The sequence below is a fragment of the Camellia sinensis genome, chromosome 4 (genome assembly GCF_055761805.1).
Source record: "Camellia sinensis isolate YWXY chromosome 4, ASM5576180v1, whole genome shotgun sequence".
NCBI lineage: Eukaryota > Viridiplantae > Streptophyta > Magnoliopsida > Ericales > Theaceae > Camellia > Camellia sinensis.
The window spans coordinates 52,161,076-52,176,898 of NC_138964.1; the positions used below are offsets into that span (position 1 = coordinate 52,161,076).

At 39.0% G+C, this 15,823-nt stretch overlaps 1 pseudogene; it reads left to right on the top strand.

Annotated features, from left to right (window-relative positions):
- The first annotated feature begins 3,603 nt into the window (after positions 1 to 3,603).
- LOC145823334 (BTB/POZ domain-containing protein At2g24240 pseudogene) lies at positions 3,604 to 5,236 on the top strand (annotated as a pseudogene).
- The last annotated feature ends 10,587 nt before the right edge of the window (positions 5,237 to 15,823 follow it).

The window sequence follows — 15,823 nt, forward strand, 5'->3', positions numbered from 1 at the left end:
TCTATTATTATTTGTAGCGAAATGTTATTATTTAAATTATTAATATTACTTCTTCGGTTTATCCAATACTCGTATAAATTTATTGGCAATGCTAAGAAATCAAAGTTCTACTACTAATTTAAGGACACAGCGAAATAAAACACATTTTAAAAATAAAATAGAAATTTAAGATTTTCTAGAATAAAATCTTTATGGAGAAATACCAAAAAAAAAAAATAAAATAAATTTGAGTTTGAACCTGATAATAAAATAAACCCTAAGTTTTTAATTTAATCATGTAAACCCTAAATTTTATTTTTTTTTTCAATTTAAACCATTTTTCTATTTCCATTAGGTAAAATTGATGAAAAAAAATAAGTATTTTAGTTATTAAACTCAAGAAATATTTTAGACATGTTATGAATACTTACATCTAGTTAAACCACTATTTTTTGTCAACTTTACTTAACAAAAATAGACAAATGGTTTAGATTGAAAAAAAAAAATCAAAAGATTAAGGTTTAAATTAATAAAATTCAGAATTTAATTTGTTCGAAGGCTAAAACCTGGAGTTTTTTAGGTAATTGTCCCAATCTTTATTAGATAGTGTCTTTTACTAATTTATAATACTTATACTAATATTCTATTTTTGTAATCATTTAAGAGACTAAATAAGTTTGAATTTATTACTTTAGGAATTTAATTGATAGTTCAAAAAGTAAGCAGACTTCGATTTATATATTTTTATGAATTAAATAGATAATTTGATTATAGTTTAAAAGGAAAAAGAGAAATAAACCCTAAAAAGAAAAATAGAAGTGAGGTATAATTTAAAACAAAAATATTTATTTTAAAATAATAAATATAGCCTCCGTTTGGGAAGTGGGTTGGCTTTTTAGTTTTTTGGCTTTTTTGATTATATGAGCCTTGGGCTCAAAAGCTTAGTTTGGGAAGGGCTTTTGGCTTTTTGGCTTTTTTGATTTTTTTGTGAGAGAAGAGTGTAATGATTATGGGGTTGGATGGGATGTTTTGTCTGTTGTGGCTCATGAGCCTATTTTGTTTTTTATGGCTCATTGAGCCAAAAAAGCCCAATGAGCCCTTGCCAAACCAACCCATAATTAGATAATATAATTATAATTATGAAAGGGAAATTTTTTTTAAGATCCCTGATATTAAAATTTTATAAGATAAAAGATATAAAATATTTTGATAGTAGTTCGGATCTCTCAATATTTTCACACAGAAAATTCGACACAGTGAAATTTTTCTCCGACACAAAGAAATTTCAATTTTCACAGAGAAATTTATCTGATATGATCACAGAGAGATTTTACAATTTCTCTAGTATCACAGAAAATTTTTATCGAGAGACTTTAACTAATTAAAAAAAAATATTAGATCTCTCCTATTACTTAAAGTTGGAGAGGGATATTTGCCTAATTTTTTCATTATAAAATTAATATGAATTTTTAAGTGAGGCGGTGTTTGGGAAGCCAACTTTAGACTTTTTTTGGGCTAAAATTCATTAAAAAAGACAAAAATAAATAAAAATAGTCAATAAAATAAAATGTCACATCAAATTCATAATCATTTTTTTCCTCATAAATATCACATCTAACTATAAAAAAAATCTATCATTTTTTCAAATATAAATATTTTAACTTATTATAATAGTAAAAATAAATAAACAAAATAAAATAAAATAATCAATTCTCCAAAACTTGAATTTGAATTTGAGAGGAGAACATACAATCCAAACAGAGAGGACTATGAATTGCAAAAGTGGACCCTACCACACAGACAGGACTAAGCTTAGTTGTGTCCGGACCAAAGAAAGACCGAGAGCCGTTTGGAACCTATTTTTTTTTAGTAATTTTCAAATTTTTTGTCTAAAATATGAGTTAAAAAAATTAATATGTTTGTGATGATTTTTTATAAAAAGACATAAAAAATAGGGGAATTTACCAATAAATCCTACATGTTGATATTATAATCCAATTAGTCCCAAATGTTTTTTAATGCTCCATTTAGTCCTATTTGTTGTAAAAGGACCCAATTGCCATTAGTAGTTGTGGAGTGTTTGTTATGATACGTCGCGTGCGCGTGTGGCACAGATGAGCTAAAATGGCATGAGATTTGTCACGTGCCACACAGTTGTCTGTCACACACCCAAAAAGTTTACTAAGGGTTTTTGTAGAAGACTGTTGTGGTTTTTGGTTGCCACGTATTCCACATATTGAAAAACCATACCCATTAAAAACACAACCCGATTTCAGCATCCACATTCCTACACACAGTGAAGTGGAAACGTAACATAGAAACCCTCGTTTTTGGGATTTGCTTGGATTTCAAAATTGGGATTGACCTTATATACTGTTCGCGTGATTTGGGGGAAAATAATAAAGATTGAATGGGCAATTTCCATTGTTGTTGTGATTAGTTGGGCAAATACAGTGCCAGTGGCGCCGGTGGAGCAAGCGGTGCAGGTGGAGGAATAGCCGGTGGAGGAGTAGCAGGAGGAACAGCTGGTGGTGTTGTCTGGAGGATGGTGAGGAAGGTGGTGGTGATGGGTAATGGCAGCGGTGGTGTCTGCTGTGATGTCTGTGTGTATGGGTTGTGTGTGTGAGTCTCCTCTGTGCCGTGTGTGTGTTATGCGCTGGGTGTGTCTTAGAGAGAGAAGAGAGAGCTGGGTTTGGTGTGTGTTGTGTGTGCTCTATGTGTGTGTGTGTGTGGTGTGTATGAGTGTGGCTGCTAGGTGTGTGTGTTAATGGTGTCTTGTGTCTGGTAGAGAGAAGTGAGAGCTGGGTTTGGTGTGTGCTGTGTGTGTGTGTGTGTGTGTGTTGTGTGTATGGTGTGTATGAGTGTGGCTGCTGGGTGTGTATGTTAATGGTGTCTTGTGTCTGCTAGAGAGAGGAGATATGTGTGTGGCTGGGTCTCCATGTGAGAGAGAGAGAATGCTGAGAGAGATGAGTGAGTGTGTTGCAGAATGGGTTAACCATGAACGGGTTGTGGGAACATTGAAATATCAACTATGATACCCACAAAATCGGAAGACCCACGTGATCCCACAACAAAATATGGAAACATAACAATAGTGGGCAAAACCGTCTACACAGTTACACCAAATATGAAAAATAGGATCAGCAAGAAACAAACTTCCCCACTGATAGGACTTACCCGAACAAAAGAATAAAGTTGGGACTAATTGGTTTAACAATTTGTGAAGTGGGATTTATTGGTAAATTTTTCTAAAAAATAAAGAAAAAATAAAATATTTAACTTTTAATTTTTTTTTGATAACTTTCTAATTTTTAAACTAAAACAGTTACTTGGCAAGGCGTGGCCTCAGGAGAGAGAGAGAGAGAGATGGAAAAGGCAAGGGAACAAGAGAGGGAAGTTGAGAGAATAAAAAACAGGGTGTTTTGAAAATTCAACTGTTCCAAATTCTCCAATTCCTTACCAAATACCTCAAAAATAAAAACCCACCTCGCAAACCTTTCATCCTTCAATACCCAGATCTCATTTTCCTCTGATTTCTATCAAATTGCCTCTGCATCCGATCCATCTCTCATGCCTTTCCAATGGTATATTTGGCCTTTTTAGCAACAAGAACACATCAAATTCTTCACCTGTTTGTATAAAAATCTGCTCTTATCAGCCTTGTTGTAGCCTTTAATTCTTCTCTCTCTCTCTCTCTCTCACAATTTTATTCTGATTGTTTTAACTACCCCTTCCTTTCTTTAAAGTCTCCCGGTTCAATTTCAAATTTTCAAACCCATTTCATTAAATTCAGCTTCTTTCACAACCCAACTATTTTCCCACACTTTCTAGGAAAAACAAATAATTTTCTCCACAAGTGGACTCTTCCTGTTTCTCTGAGCCTCCCAACTTCAAATTCCTATCTTGATCTACCTAACTTGTTGCCAATTGAGCCATGGGAATTCAAAAAGACACAGTCAAATTCAATGTTAGAGGCAAGATCTTCGAAACCACAACAACAACACTTGCCAATGCCGGCCGAAATTTCCTCTTCGGCGCAATGTTCGACGAGAATTGGAACCTCCAAACCCACAATTTTGATGAATACTTCATCAATCGAAACCCGAATTGCTTTGCAGTCCTCCTAGACCTACTCAGAACAGGGGAGCTCTGTATCCCCTCCAACATCCCTGAAAAGCTCATCCACAGAGAAGCCCTGTTTTCCGGCCTCCTCGACCATGTTCGGATTGCAAAATGGGGCCAATTCGATGGAAACAGGCTCCGATTTTCGCAGTCTCTGACGGACCAAGCACCTGGCGACGGCACCGCCATCCAGGCCGACCCGGATGGTGGGTGCTATGCAGTACATGGTAGTATGGTACATGTCTATGATTGGATGCTAGAAGAGCACCCCACAATCAATCTTGACTACCAGAGAGTTAATGATGTTGGTTGGATCGATTCGGAGACTGTCGTGGTCACTGCGTGTGAGCGGTTAGGCCATGGCGGTGACGGGATGGGTCTGTTTAGTGCAGGAACAAGGGAGCTCAGGCATAGATTTCAAGTCACTCATGATGATCAAGTGAAAAGCTACACAGCTGGTACTTTGAGTTTTAGCTCAGATTACAAGATTTTTAGTAGTTGTAAAGGTACGAGCAATGAGTATGGGATTGGTGTTTGGGACCAAATCATTGGAAAACAGATTGATTTTTACTATGAGCCAATTGGGTGGTCACTTGGTGAGGCTGATAGGCTACAATTTTTACATGGCACTAACTGTTTGTTAGTTGCAACTCTGTTTCCTAGGAAGGACAGTGGTCACATTAGTCTGTTGGATTTTAGGGATAAAAGTATGGTTTGGTCTTGGTCTGACGTTGGAGCTCCGGCAACCGACGAGAGACAGGTCCGGGATGCCATAGCAATGGAGAAGACCAGATCGATATGCGTGGTGAACGAGTACGAGGATTTGGGGTTCATGGACTCGAGGAGTAGTGGTGGGAGTGTGAGGTGGTGCTCGAGGAGCCGGTTGATGAAGGGGAAGATGCCCGAGGAACCGTGTTACCCTAAACTCGCATTGCATGATGGGTAGCTTTTTTCATCGATGAATGATAGTATTTCAGTGTTTTGTGGTCCGGATTGGGTGTTAACATCGAGACTTCGCCAGAGTTATAGTGGTTCAATTTGTGATTTTTTGGTTGGTGGTGATAGGCTTTTTCCTCTTCTTAGTGAGGAGAATGTGTTTGACATGTGGGAGACGCCGCCAGCGCCGATCACTTAATTGTGTGTTTCTTTTATTTTGATCTTAATTGGTTTTCTAGCCTTTTTTTTTTCTTTAAATTTGTAGAAGATGGAGTTGGAGATGATGCTTATAGGTTAGAAGTTCAGAGTATGTGCTGTGTGTAAATGACAAAGTAATGAAACTGATTGCTCAACTATCATAATTTGAAATCTTTGTTTCCATCCACAAATGCATTTACAGGTTATGAAAGATAAACTAACAATGGCAATTGATCGAAATACCCTTGAGGGTGTTTATCACGCGAGAATGTCAATTTATCCGAAAGTTATTAAAATGGTAAACTTCTAATTCATAGATCACTATTTCATTCCAAACCTGCTGTCACTATTTATATACAAATAGGTGACTTTTGAGAATAGGTATAATACACCAACAGTCACCAAGCTTCACAGAGTTGTATCTATTGATGTTTGAAACTCAAACTACTAACTAACAGATAGATTAAACATTCCTGCGGGAAGGTTCTTTACATTGCAAGAGAGAGAAGATTGAGTGAAGTGAGTCACACCAAATTTATGGTGTGGTCACTCTTTATTCCATCATCTCCCACTTGAACACACTATCATAAGATGATAAACCTAAGTTGAGCATTTTTAACCTTGGTACCAAAATTTTGCCTTATGTCAACTTTCATCTATGAAATTACCTCATAGATCGATGTCTGATTGTGACTTGACCATACGTGCGCACATTTTTGTCACCAATCTGACCGCACCCGTATGAATGTGTTCTCCCACTGTCAACACATTCCAGATGACTTCAATTCACTATATAACAAGTGAACGACATCAATTTTCAGTGATGGGTTCATAGTCCATATCCAATCACCATTGACGATTTCAGTCGTACACATTTTTCATGTGTCGACCTGCACTGAAATTATTGTTAAGTGCTTCCTTTAAGACCCATTCCTGAAGGTTTTCCTTAACACACCTTATCAATGACTTTTTGTTGATCAAGCAGACAATATCATCTAGTTAGCACGTTGTATATTATGGACTTTACATCTCATGCTAACTATGATATTCGTACCTTGTCAGTTCCTCTATCTTGTTACCTGACCAAACACATGTTTCCATGCAAGATAGAGTCGCAAAACATCGGTTATCTAGGCGTCCCCAGAGTCATCTGACTATGCTCTTATATAATTAGCTAAACCACCTAACTAGGTATTTTTCAATCCCATATTAGCTATATGTTCTCTGGAATTTTCTAGAGACAACCCTTTGGTCATAAGGTCAGCCACCATCTCTTCTGAGGGTATATAGTTGACTTTAATTTCACCTCTCTCCACTATGTCCTGAATATAGTGGTAACTAACATCAATATGTTTTCCTTTAGAGCTATTCGCTCCACTTTTTATTAATGAGATGGCAGACTGATTGTCACAAAACATACTGACCGACCTGACAGGTATACCCAATTGTAAACTGTCAACAAATCATTTTATCCAGACCGCATTACTAACGGCTGTGCTGCAACTATGTATTCAGCTTCCATAGTATACTTTGCAACACAACTTTGTTTCTTACTTAAACAAGAAACTGTTGTTCCACCAAACAAGAACACATGACCACTAGTAGATTTTCTATCATCTACATCTCCTGCAAAATCCGCGTCAGTATATCCTTTTATATCTAGATCACACAAACCATATAGCGATCCCGGTATTCCCTGTTGTTGTTGAACTGTAATCCGGACTTGGTTCCGTAGATTTGTTGTTGTCTTATCCTCTTTTCTATCCCTTACTCTTTATCTTAGAGCTTTGGGTTGTGTTGGACTTGTTGCGAATAAGTTGGTGATGTTTTAAAACTTAGAAATCCTTGCCCAGTTTTTTGGTCCCTCCGCTCGAGCGGCCCTTTTGACGCTCAAGCGGGACTCTGTTGTTGCTTGTCCGCTCGAGCGGGGGTGTTGGCGCTCGAGCGGGGAAATCACCCATCCAGTATTTCGTCTGCAGTGGTATACGCTCGAGCGGGGGAGTTTGACGCTCGAGCGGGCTTCTTGTCTGTAATAGTTCTGGGAGCGTGCATCCGCCGCTCGAGCGGGGGATTGGACGCTCGAGCGGGGATCTGTGAGTGACGCTCGAGCGGGGCGACCTATATAACACACCGAGATTCAGCTTTTTGAATCACTTTTCCATTTCCTTTCTCTCTCTTACTTTCCGAAAAAGCCATTGGAGAGCACCTCACTCTAAAACCTAACTTCTCTCTTAGGATTGATCTAGCTAGAGTGTCTTCCTCACCTTGGGCCTTTGTAAGAAGTGTGTTGATCGTCGAGGGCTTCGTTGTGATCCAAGAAATTTGGGATTTGGAGCACTTTGATTTCGGGTCATCTTCTCCTTTTGAGTTCTTCATTTGAGGTAGGGATTCTCCTTATTCTTTTTCAATACTCCGTCTATAGATAGACATGTGGTAATTTTTGTATTGCATGAAAATTGTATCTTGTTGGAATTGTTTGAAAATCATGAGATAAACCTAGGGTTGGTTGTGTGGAGAATGATTTTGGCTTCATTGATTGTTGTTTTGGCTAATATAAATATAAATTAGCATGTTGTAGTTAAATGAAGAAAAGCCCTAAATTAGATTTTGATTGAGTAAATTAAAATGGGGGTTTGTTGACCATTGTGTGTAAATCTCTTTTGTCAAAATGAGTGTGGTAAGGGTGTTAATACCTAAAGGATTAACCATGGCTTTGGAGTTGATTTTGTGGAAACAAGATTAGTGGAGTTGGTTTTGTGATAACAAAAAGGAAATGGAATCGTTTTTGTGAAAATGAGGGAAGTGTTTTCGAAATAAGTTTGAGAATTGGATTGTTGTATCTTGAGTGTTGAACACACATGTGGAAGTTGTATCTTTAACTATCATGTTAATATTGTTGTTGGGTTTATGATTCATGATATTTGAGTCTTTTTATAGATGTACTAACTATATGCATCTAGAGGTTTTGTCCTTGGTCATCGGTGGAGGATGACACGGTTGTATAGAATTGTCGGGTTTGCATTTTGCCATTGATTAATTGAACATCGTATGTGATGAAGTGCTAGATACATTATATATATATATATATGTATATTTGCTCGGAAGGAGATGGTCATGTGTTCTTATGCTTTGACACATTGCCGGTGTCTTGATAGTTTATGTATATGCATTATACATGTTGGTTATGCCTTGATGTGCTGTGATTGTTGGTGTTATGCCCCGCGCTGAGAATCTAAGGTATCATACCCTTCCAGCTGACGCCTGGAGAACTGAGTGCGCTAATAATCGAAGGTACCATACCCCTCCAGCTAGCGCCTGGTAAACTGGCTTGTTGTTAATGTTGTTGAGTGGGGTGTATTGTTGGCTTACTACGCACATAGCTAGTAGAGCGAAATGGGATTGTTGTTGTTTCGTTGTAACTGAAAATATCATGGGTTTGATTGGTTACAGTTCGGAGGACCGAGTTACTCCATTGGTTGATTGTATACATGTTGGTGGGTTGTAAACTTATATTTTTACACAGATATGCATGTATAGTTATGATAGTAGTGGGAACGAACCAAAATGTCATTTTTGTCTTTTGGAAAGTGTGGAAGAGAACGAATGTTTTATAGATAAACATGTTTGAAAAGGTACATCTGAGTATGTATAGGAAATGGAAGAGGGTATCGGGCTTAGTGAGATTACTTCCTAAGTATTTGTTAATGTTATGAAAGATTGGGAATGGGGATTAATGAAAGGAAAAAGGAAAGACAAACCACTTGTAGCGTTGAATGAAACGGTTGTTTTCGAGAAAAGTTCATACATATATATTTTGTATAAACTGTCACATTACTATTCTAGAATGAGAATGAGTGTTCATGATCATAGCTATCTGTAAGTTGTTATTGTTGAGGATCATGTTGAGTTCCCTACTGGACTATATGTTCATCCCTCGTTGTTGAATCTTTTTCAGGTGTTAAGCAGGTTGAGCTGCAAGATTTGGATCTATTTATTTACTGGCCATGGGGCCTCAGTTATGTTGGCGGAATGCCATTGTTGTAAAAGGGTTACACCCTTCTTCTTGTACCTTAAGTGATGTAAGCCCAAGGGCAATTTTTTAAGTATGTTCATGTAATATTTACTTTGCATACGAATGAGAGTATTGTTAATCACTTCTACGGATTGAATGTATGAGTTTATTTCCGCATGTTATCCTTGAAATTGAATTAAGTTAATGAATTTGGTAATGACTTCGAGTAATAAAAAGTGGGGCGTGACAAGTTGGTATCAGAGCGAGCCGGGTTTGAATACTTTGGGCTCGTGGGAGGTGGTTTTTACCACAGTGGGTTTACTACGTATTGTGAGGACGTTGCATATAGATATCATGAAAGTTAGGACTTATGTGTTGCATTTATGTGAGCATGGGATTCAGTCTCCTGGATAATATTCATAGCTGGTGAACTTACTTTGAGGTCCTTTTGGAAACACGCCTGATCAACGTGGTTTCTGATGGGAAGTCCTTGAGAGTTCCGGGATGAGTGGCTATCCTTGTGGACTTGATTCGATTATGTGTTTATCGGTCTAAATGATTGTATGCAATAGAGATGTAAATTTTGAGACTAGGTGTGTCTTGTGACTTGACGGTAGTGGAGTGTGCCTCGGAGAAGGCTATTGTGTTTTGCGCTAAGTGTGTTTTGCCTTCGTGTTTAATAGGATGTTTACAAGAGGGAGTAGAGGTCGGATGAGTAGTAGGAGCGCCGGGAGAGGTACAATAGTTCCTTTAGTACCTGCAGTTGCAGCATCAGCTGTCGGCGAGGATGTCGCACGTGAGATTGTGAGAGCAGTGCAGGACGCCCTAGCTCGCACTGAGGGCGGCAGTGGGCATGCTCTCAAACTTACTAAGGAGTTCTTTCGCTCCAATCCACCAGAGTTTGTGGGGGAGGCTAAACCGTTGGAGGCAGAGAGTTGGCTAGAGCAGATTACCAAGACTCTTGATACGCTCAGAGTCGAAGATGAGGAGTTGAGGGTTTCTTTGGCGACTTTTCAGTTGAAGAGTGATGCGAGTTATTGGTGGAAGTATGCTAAGAATAATGTGGGTAGCACGTGGGTTGCTTTTACCGAGGCCTTTCTGGCCAAGTATTTCCCTCCTTCTGCTCGGGAAAGGTTGAGGGATCAATTTTTGGAGTTGCGTCAGGATGATACTCCTGTGGCACAGTTTGAGATGCAGTTTGCTAGCTTGTCGAGGTTTGCTCCAGAGTTGGTGACAACAGAGGAGCGTCGTTGTTTTGAGTTTGAAAGGCGGTTGTGTTTCGATATTCGGGAGAAGGTAGCTGGATCCTTTTGGAAGGATTATTATAATTTAGTCGAGGCAGCGGCCCATGTGGAGGCCATGATGGTGAACGATGATGGGGTTAAGGAGGAGACCGTTTTGGTAAGTCCTACGGTTCCTAAGCGCTCTAGGCTCAGTAAGGGGTGGAGGCGGAAACATGCTCAGTCGGGGGCTGGTTCCTTTTCTTCACCAGGGGTTTCGGACTCTTCTATTGGGAGGTCCGGGGAGGTGTAGGTTTCAGACCAGTCTCAGAGTAGGGGGTCTGGTGGTTGTTTCGTTTGTGGCCAGTAGGGCCATGGTAGACGTTTTTGTCCTTTGCGTGTAAGTTCTTCGGGTGTTTCAAAACCCAGTCAGACTCAGTTGTACCCATCCAGTCAGGGACGCTATCGGTACCAGAAACGGTCAGGCCAGGCTTCGGGGGCCTCGCGAGGGGCGACTTATTAATTAGTCCTTTGGTATTACCCTGGAGGGGGACTTTTGTGTTGTTGGCCGGTGGTGTATCATGTGAATCATCTTGTTGTTGACCGGTGTACTGTTGGATGCTGAGGCACCATGTTTTTGTATCGTATATATGTGTACCTTGTTGTTTGTTTAACCCTCAGGTATTGGGGAGTATGTGTGGGTTTTAAGATCTCTTTTATATTGAGAAGTTGTTAGTGGGGTCACTGATCCTAATGTTGTTGCTTGCTTGGTACTGTATGATGAGTTAGTTGTGTGACGGCCTGTGTGCCTTATTCACTTTAATGATTATTTGTTGAGAACGGGAATCCGTGGGAGAATGCGTTAGATGCGGTGGTTTTGAGAGTTGCAGGATGTTGGCAAGGTTATGTGTGAATGTTGGGTATGGTTGTGAGTGGAGGCTGGCAGCATTCTTAAGAGGAAGAACAGTTGTGTTCGAGAGTAACGAGAATAGCGTTGGTGAAATTGTCCTTCGTGATTGGGTTGTTGTAATTGAGGTTTACCAAGTCGGTTTTCGGCCAAGGAGATGAGCAGGCTTGCTATGTAGCCATGGGGGGGGGGGAAATAGTAATTCCCTTAGACACAGTGTTGGTGTGGTTTGATTTTAGGAGATCCAGAGAGATTCCAAAATTTGGGAGTTTGTGTGGGGAACTCCGCGTGTGGGGTTAGTGGCACATCAGTGTGTGGATTACTGAGTGTGGAGTTTATTGAGTTGTTTAATCAGCTTGTTGGTATCGGGTTTTGGGTTGACATTGGTCACCTTGAAGTTAGTCTCGTTTGTTGTAGACTTTGTATGTTGGTTAAGGAAAACTGAAACTAATCGAACATGTTATGCCATTGAATCTGACGGTTGATAGAATACATTAACTTTATGTATTGATTGATTATGTATAGAACCTTTGTGTTTATATGCATTGTGTGTAGAGGAGGAGATGGGGGATGTACTCCGCGGTTTAGGGGAAGATGGGGGATGTACCTCTAAACCGGATAAGATTGGGAGGAGGTGGAGGATGAACTTCGTAGATACAACTCATATGCTTGTCTAGAGAAGTGAAGATGCAGCTCATATGCTTATCTTTGAAAGTGTGATATAGTTTTTATACTTATCTGTTGATAGTGTTGTTGTTATTTCTATTAACTATCATTATAGAAATGTTATGTTCTGTGTTGGTTGTGGTATCACCGTGTGCCTGATGGTTGTTGATAGTGTTATTTTGGAAAGAAATGGAAAATAAAATTTTTTCCTAGTATTTGGGCCACCTAAGGGTGTTGTTGAGAAATTGATTTAACTCAAGGGTTTTGAGGAATTTCAAATGAATGATTTTTGGCAAATAAATGGTGGATGACTGTGTATTAGATAACACCGTGTTGGTGAAAAATGTATACAAAGTTTTTGAGTTTCGCATGGAAAATGTAAAGGTTATTTCGAAATGTCAGCATTGAAAATTTGACTATCTTTGAGAAATGTCTCTTGAGCAAGAAAATGTTTTCTTATTATTTACTCAAAAGGTTTGCTTTGGTCGTGTTGTTGCATAGTGACTCAGCTTGAAGCGCTGGTCAGATGTGAATAAACTGTTTCAGAAGGGTTGATTTTGTTGTGGCTTTTATGCCTACAGTGTTGTCATTTGGAACGTGTTCCCTCGGTTAGTCTCTTCCTTGGTAAGAGTGGATTAAAGGTTTGTAGTGAGAGTAGTTTCTTCCCTAGTACCAGGGTGTTGGTGTTGTGTGATCAGTTGGCCTTGTGTTTTGGCGTATCCTTAATTTCGAGGACGAAATTCTTTAAGGGGGGGAGGTTATAGCGATCCCGGTATTCCCTGTTTTTGTTGAACTGTAATCCGGACTTGGTTCCGTAGATTTGTTGTTGTCTTATCCTCTTTTCTATCCCTTACTCTTTATCTTAGAGCTTTGGGTTGTGTTGGACTTGTTGGGAATAAGTTGGTGATGTTTTAAAACTTAGAAATCCTTGCCCAGTTTTTGGTCCCTCCGCTCGAGCGGCCCTTTTGACGCTCGAGCGGGACTCTGTTGTTGCTTGTCCGCTCGAGCGGGGGTGTTGGCGCTCGAGCGGGGAAATCACCCATCTAGTATTTCGTCTGCAGTGGTATACGCTCGAGCGGGGGAGTTTGACGCTCGAGCGGGGGATTGGATGCTCGAGCGGGGATCTGTGAGTGACGCTCGAGCGGGGGAGTTCGACGCTCGAGCGGGGTGACCTGTATAACACACCGAGATTCAGCTTTTTGAATCACTTTTCCATTTCCTTTCTCTCTCTTACTTTCCGAAAAAGCCATTGGAGAGCACCTCACTCTAAAACCTAACTTCTCTCTTAGGATTGATCTAGCTAGAGTGTTTTCCTCACCTTGGGCCTTTGTAAGAAGTGTGTTGATCGTCGAGGGCTTCGTTGTGATCCAAGAAATTTGGGATTTGGAGCACTTTGATTTCGGGTCATCTTTTCCTTTTGAGTTCTTCATTTGAGGTAGGGATTCTCCTTGTTCTTTTTCAATACTCCGTCTATAGATAGACATGTGGTAATTTTTGTATTGCATGAAAATTGTATCATGTTGGAATTGTTTGAAAATCATGAGATAAACCTAGGGTTGGTTGTGTGGAGAATGATTTTGGCTTCATTGATTGTTGTTTTGGCTAATATAAATATAAATTAGCATGTTGTAGTTAAATGAAGAAAAGCCCTAAATTAGATTTTGATTGAGTAAATTAAAATGGGGGTTTGTTGACCATTGTGTGTAAATCTCTTTTGTCAAAATGAGTGTGGTAAGGGTGTTAATACCTAAAGGATTAACCATGGCTTTGGAGTTGATTTTGTGGAAACAAGATTAGTGGAGTTGGTTTTGTGATAACAAAAAGGAAATGGAATCGTTTTTGTGAAAATGAGGGAAGTGTTTTCGAAATAAGTTTGAGAATTGGATTGTTGTATCTTGAGTGTTGAACACACATGTGGAAGTTGTATCTTTAACTATCATGTTAATATTGTTGTTGGGTTTATGATTCATGATATTTGAGTCTTTTTATAGATGTACTAACTATATGCATCTAGAGGTTTTGTCCTTGGTCATCGGTGGAGGATGACACGGTTGTGTAGAATTGTCGGGTTTGCATTTTGCCATTGATTAATTGAACATCGTATGTGATGAAGTGCTAGATACATTATATATATATATATATATGTATATTTGCTCGGAAGGAGATGGTCATGTGTTCTTATGCTTTGACACATTGCCGGTGTCTTGATAGTTTATGTATATGCATTATACATGTTGGTTATGCCTTGATGTGCTGTGATTGTTGGTGTTATGCCCCGCGCTGAGAATCTAAGGTATCATACCCTTCCAGCTGACGCCTGGAGAACTGAGTGCGCTAATAATCGAAGGTACCATACCCCTCCAGCTAGCGCCTGGTAAACTGGCTTGTTGTTAATGTTGTTGAGTGGGGTGTATTGTTGGCTTACTACGCACATAGCTAGTAGAGCGAAATGGGATTGTTGTTGTTTCGTTGTAACTGAAAATATCATGGGTTTGATTGGTTACAGTTCGGAGGACCGAGTTACTCCATTGGTTGATTGTATACATGTTGGTGGGTTGTAAACTTATATTTTTACACAGATATGCATGTATAGTTATGATAGTAGTGGGAACGAACCAAAATGTCATTTTTGTCTTTTGGAAAGTGTGGAAGAGAACGAATGTTTTATAGATAAACATGTTTGAAAAGGTACATCTGAGTATGTATAGGAAATGGAAGAGGGTATCGGGCTTAGTGAGATTACTTCCTAAGTATTTGTTAATGTTATGAAAGATTGGGAATGGGGATTAATGAAAGGAAAAAGGAAAGACAAACCACTTGTAGCGTTGAATGAAACGGTTGTTTTCGAGAAAAGTTCATACATATATATTTTGTATAAACTGTCACATTACTATTCTAGAATGAGAATGAGTGTTCATGATCATAGCTATCTGTAAGTTGTTATTGTTGAGGATCATGTTGAGTTCCCTACTGGACTATATGTTCATCCCTCGTTGTTGAATCTTTTTCAGGTGTTAAGCAGGTTGAGCTGCAAGATTTGGATCTATTTATTTACTGGCCACGGGGCCTCAGTTATGTTGGCGGAATGCCATTGTTGTAAAAGGGTTACACCCTTCTTCTTGTACCTTAAGTGATGTAAGCCCAAGGGCAATTTTTTAAGTATGTTCATGTAATATTTACTTTGCATACGAATGAGAGTATTGTTAATCACTTCTACGGATTGAATGTATGAGTTTATTTCCGCATGTTATCCTTGAAATTGAATTAAGTTAATGAATTTGGTAATGACTTCGAGTAATAAAAAGTGGGGTGTGACAAACCAAAACATAACTTCAAGTTTTTAGTGCCTTTTAAATATCTGAATATTCTTTTGACTGCTTGCCAATGTTCCTTACCTGGATTGGATTAAAACCGACTTACCAATCCGACTGCATGACAGATGTCCGGTCTAGTGCTTGTCATGGCATACATTAGGCTGCCTACTGCCTGAGCATACGGAACATTTCTCATTTCCTCAATGTCAGACTTAGTTTGAGGACTCATACTTTTACTAAGACTTTGTCCCTTGCAAACAGGCATACTTAAAGAATTACAGTTATCCATATTAAATCTTTTGAGCACCTTGTCTAGATATTTCTCTTGATCTAGATATAATAATTTTGAATTTTTATCTCTTGAAATCCTAATTCCTAGAACATAGGTTGCAAGACCCATGTCTTTTATTTCAAATCTAGATGCTAAGAAAGTTTTGGTTTTTATAATCATATCTGGACAATTTCCTGC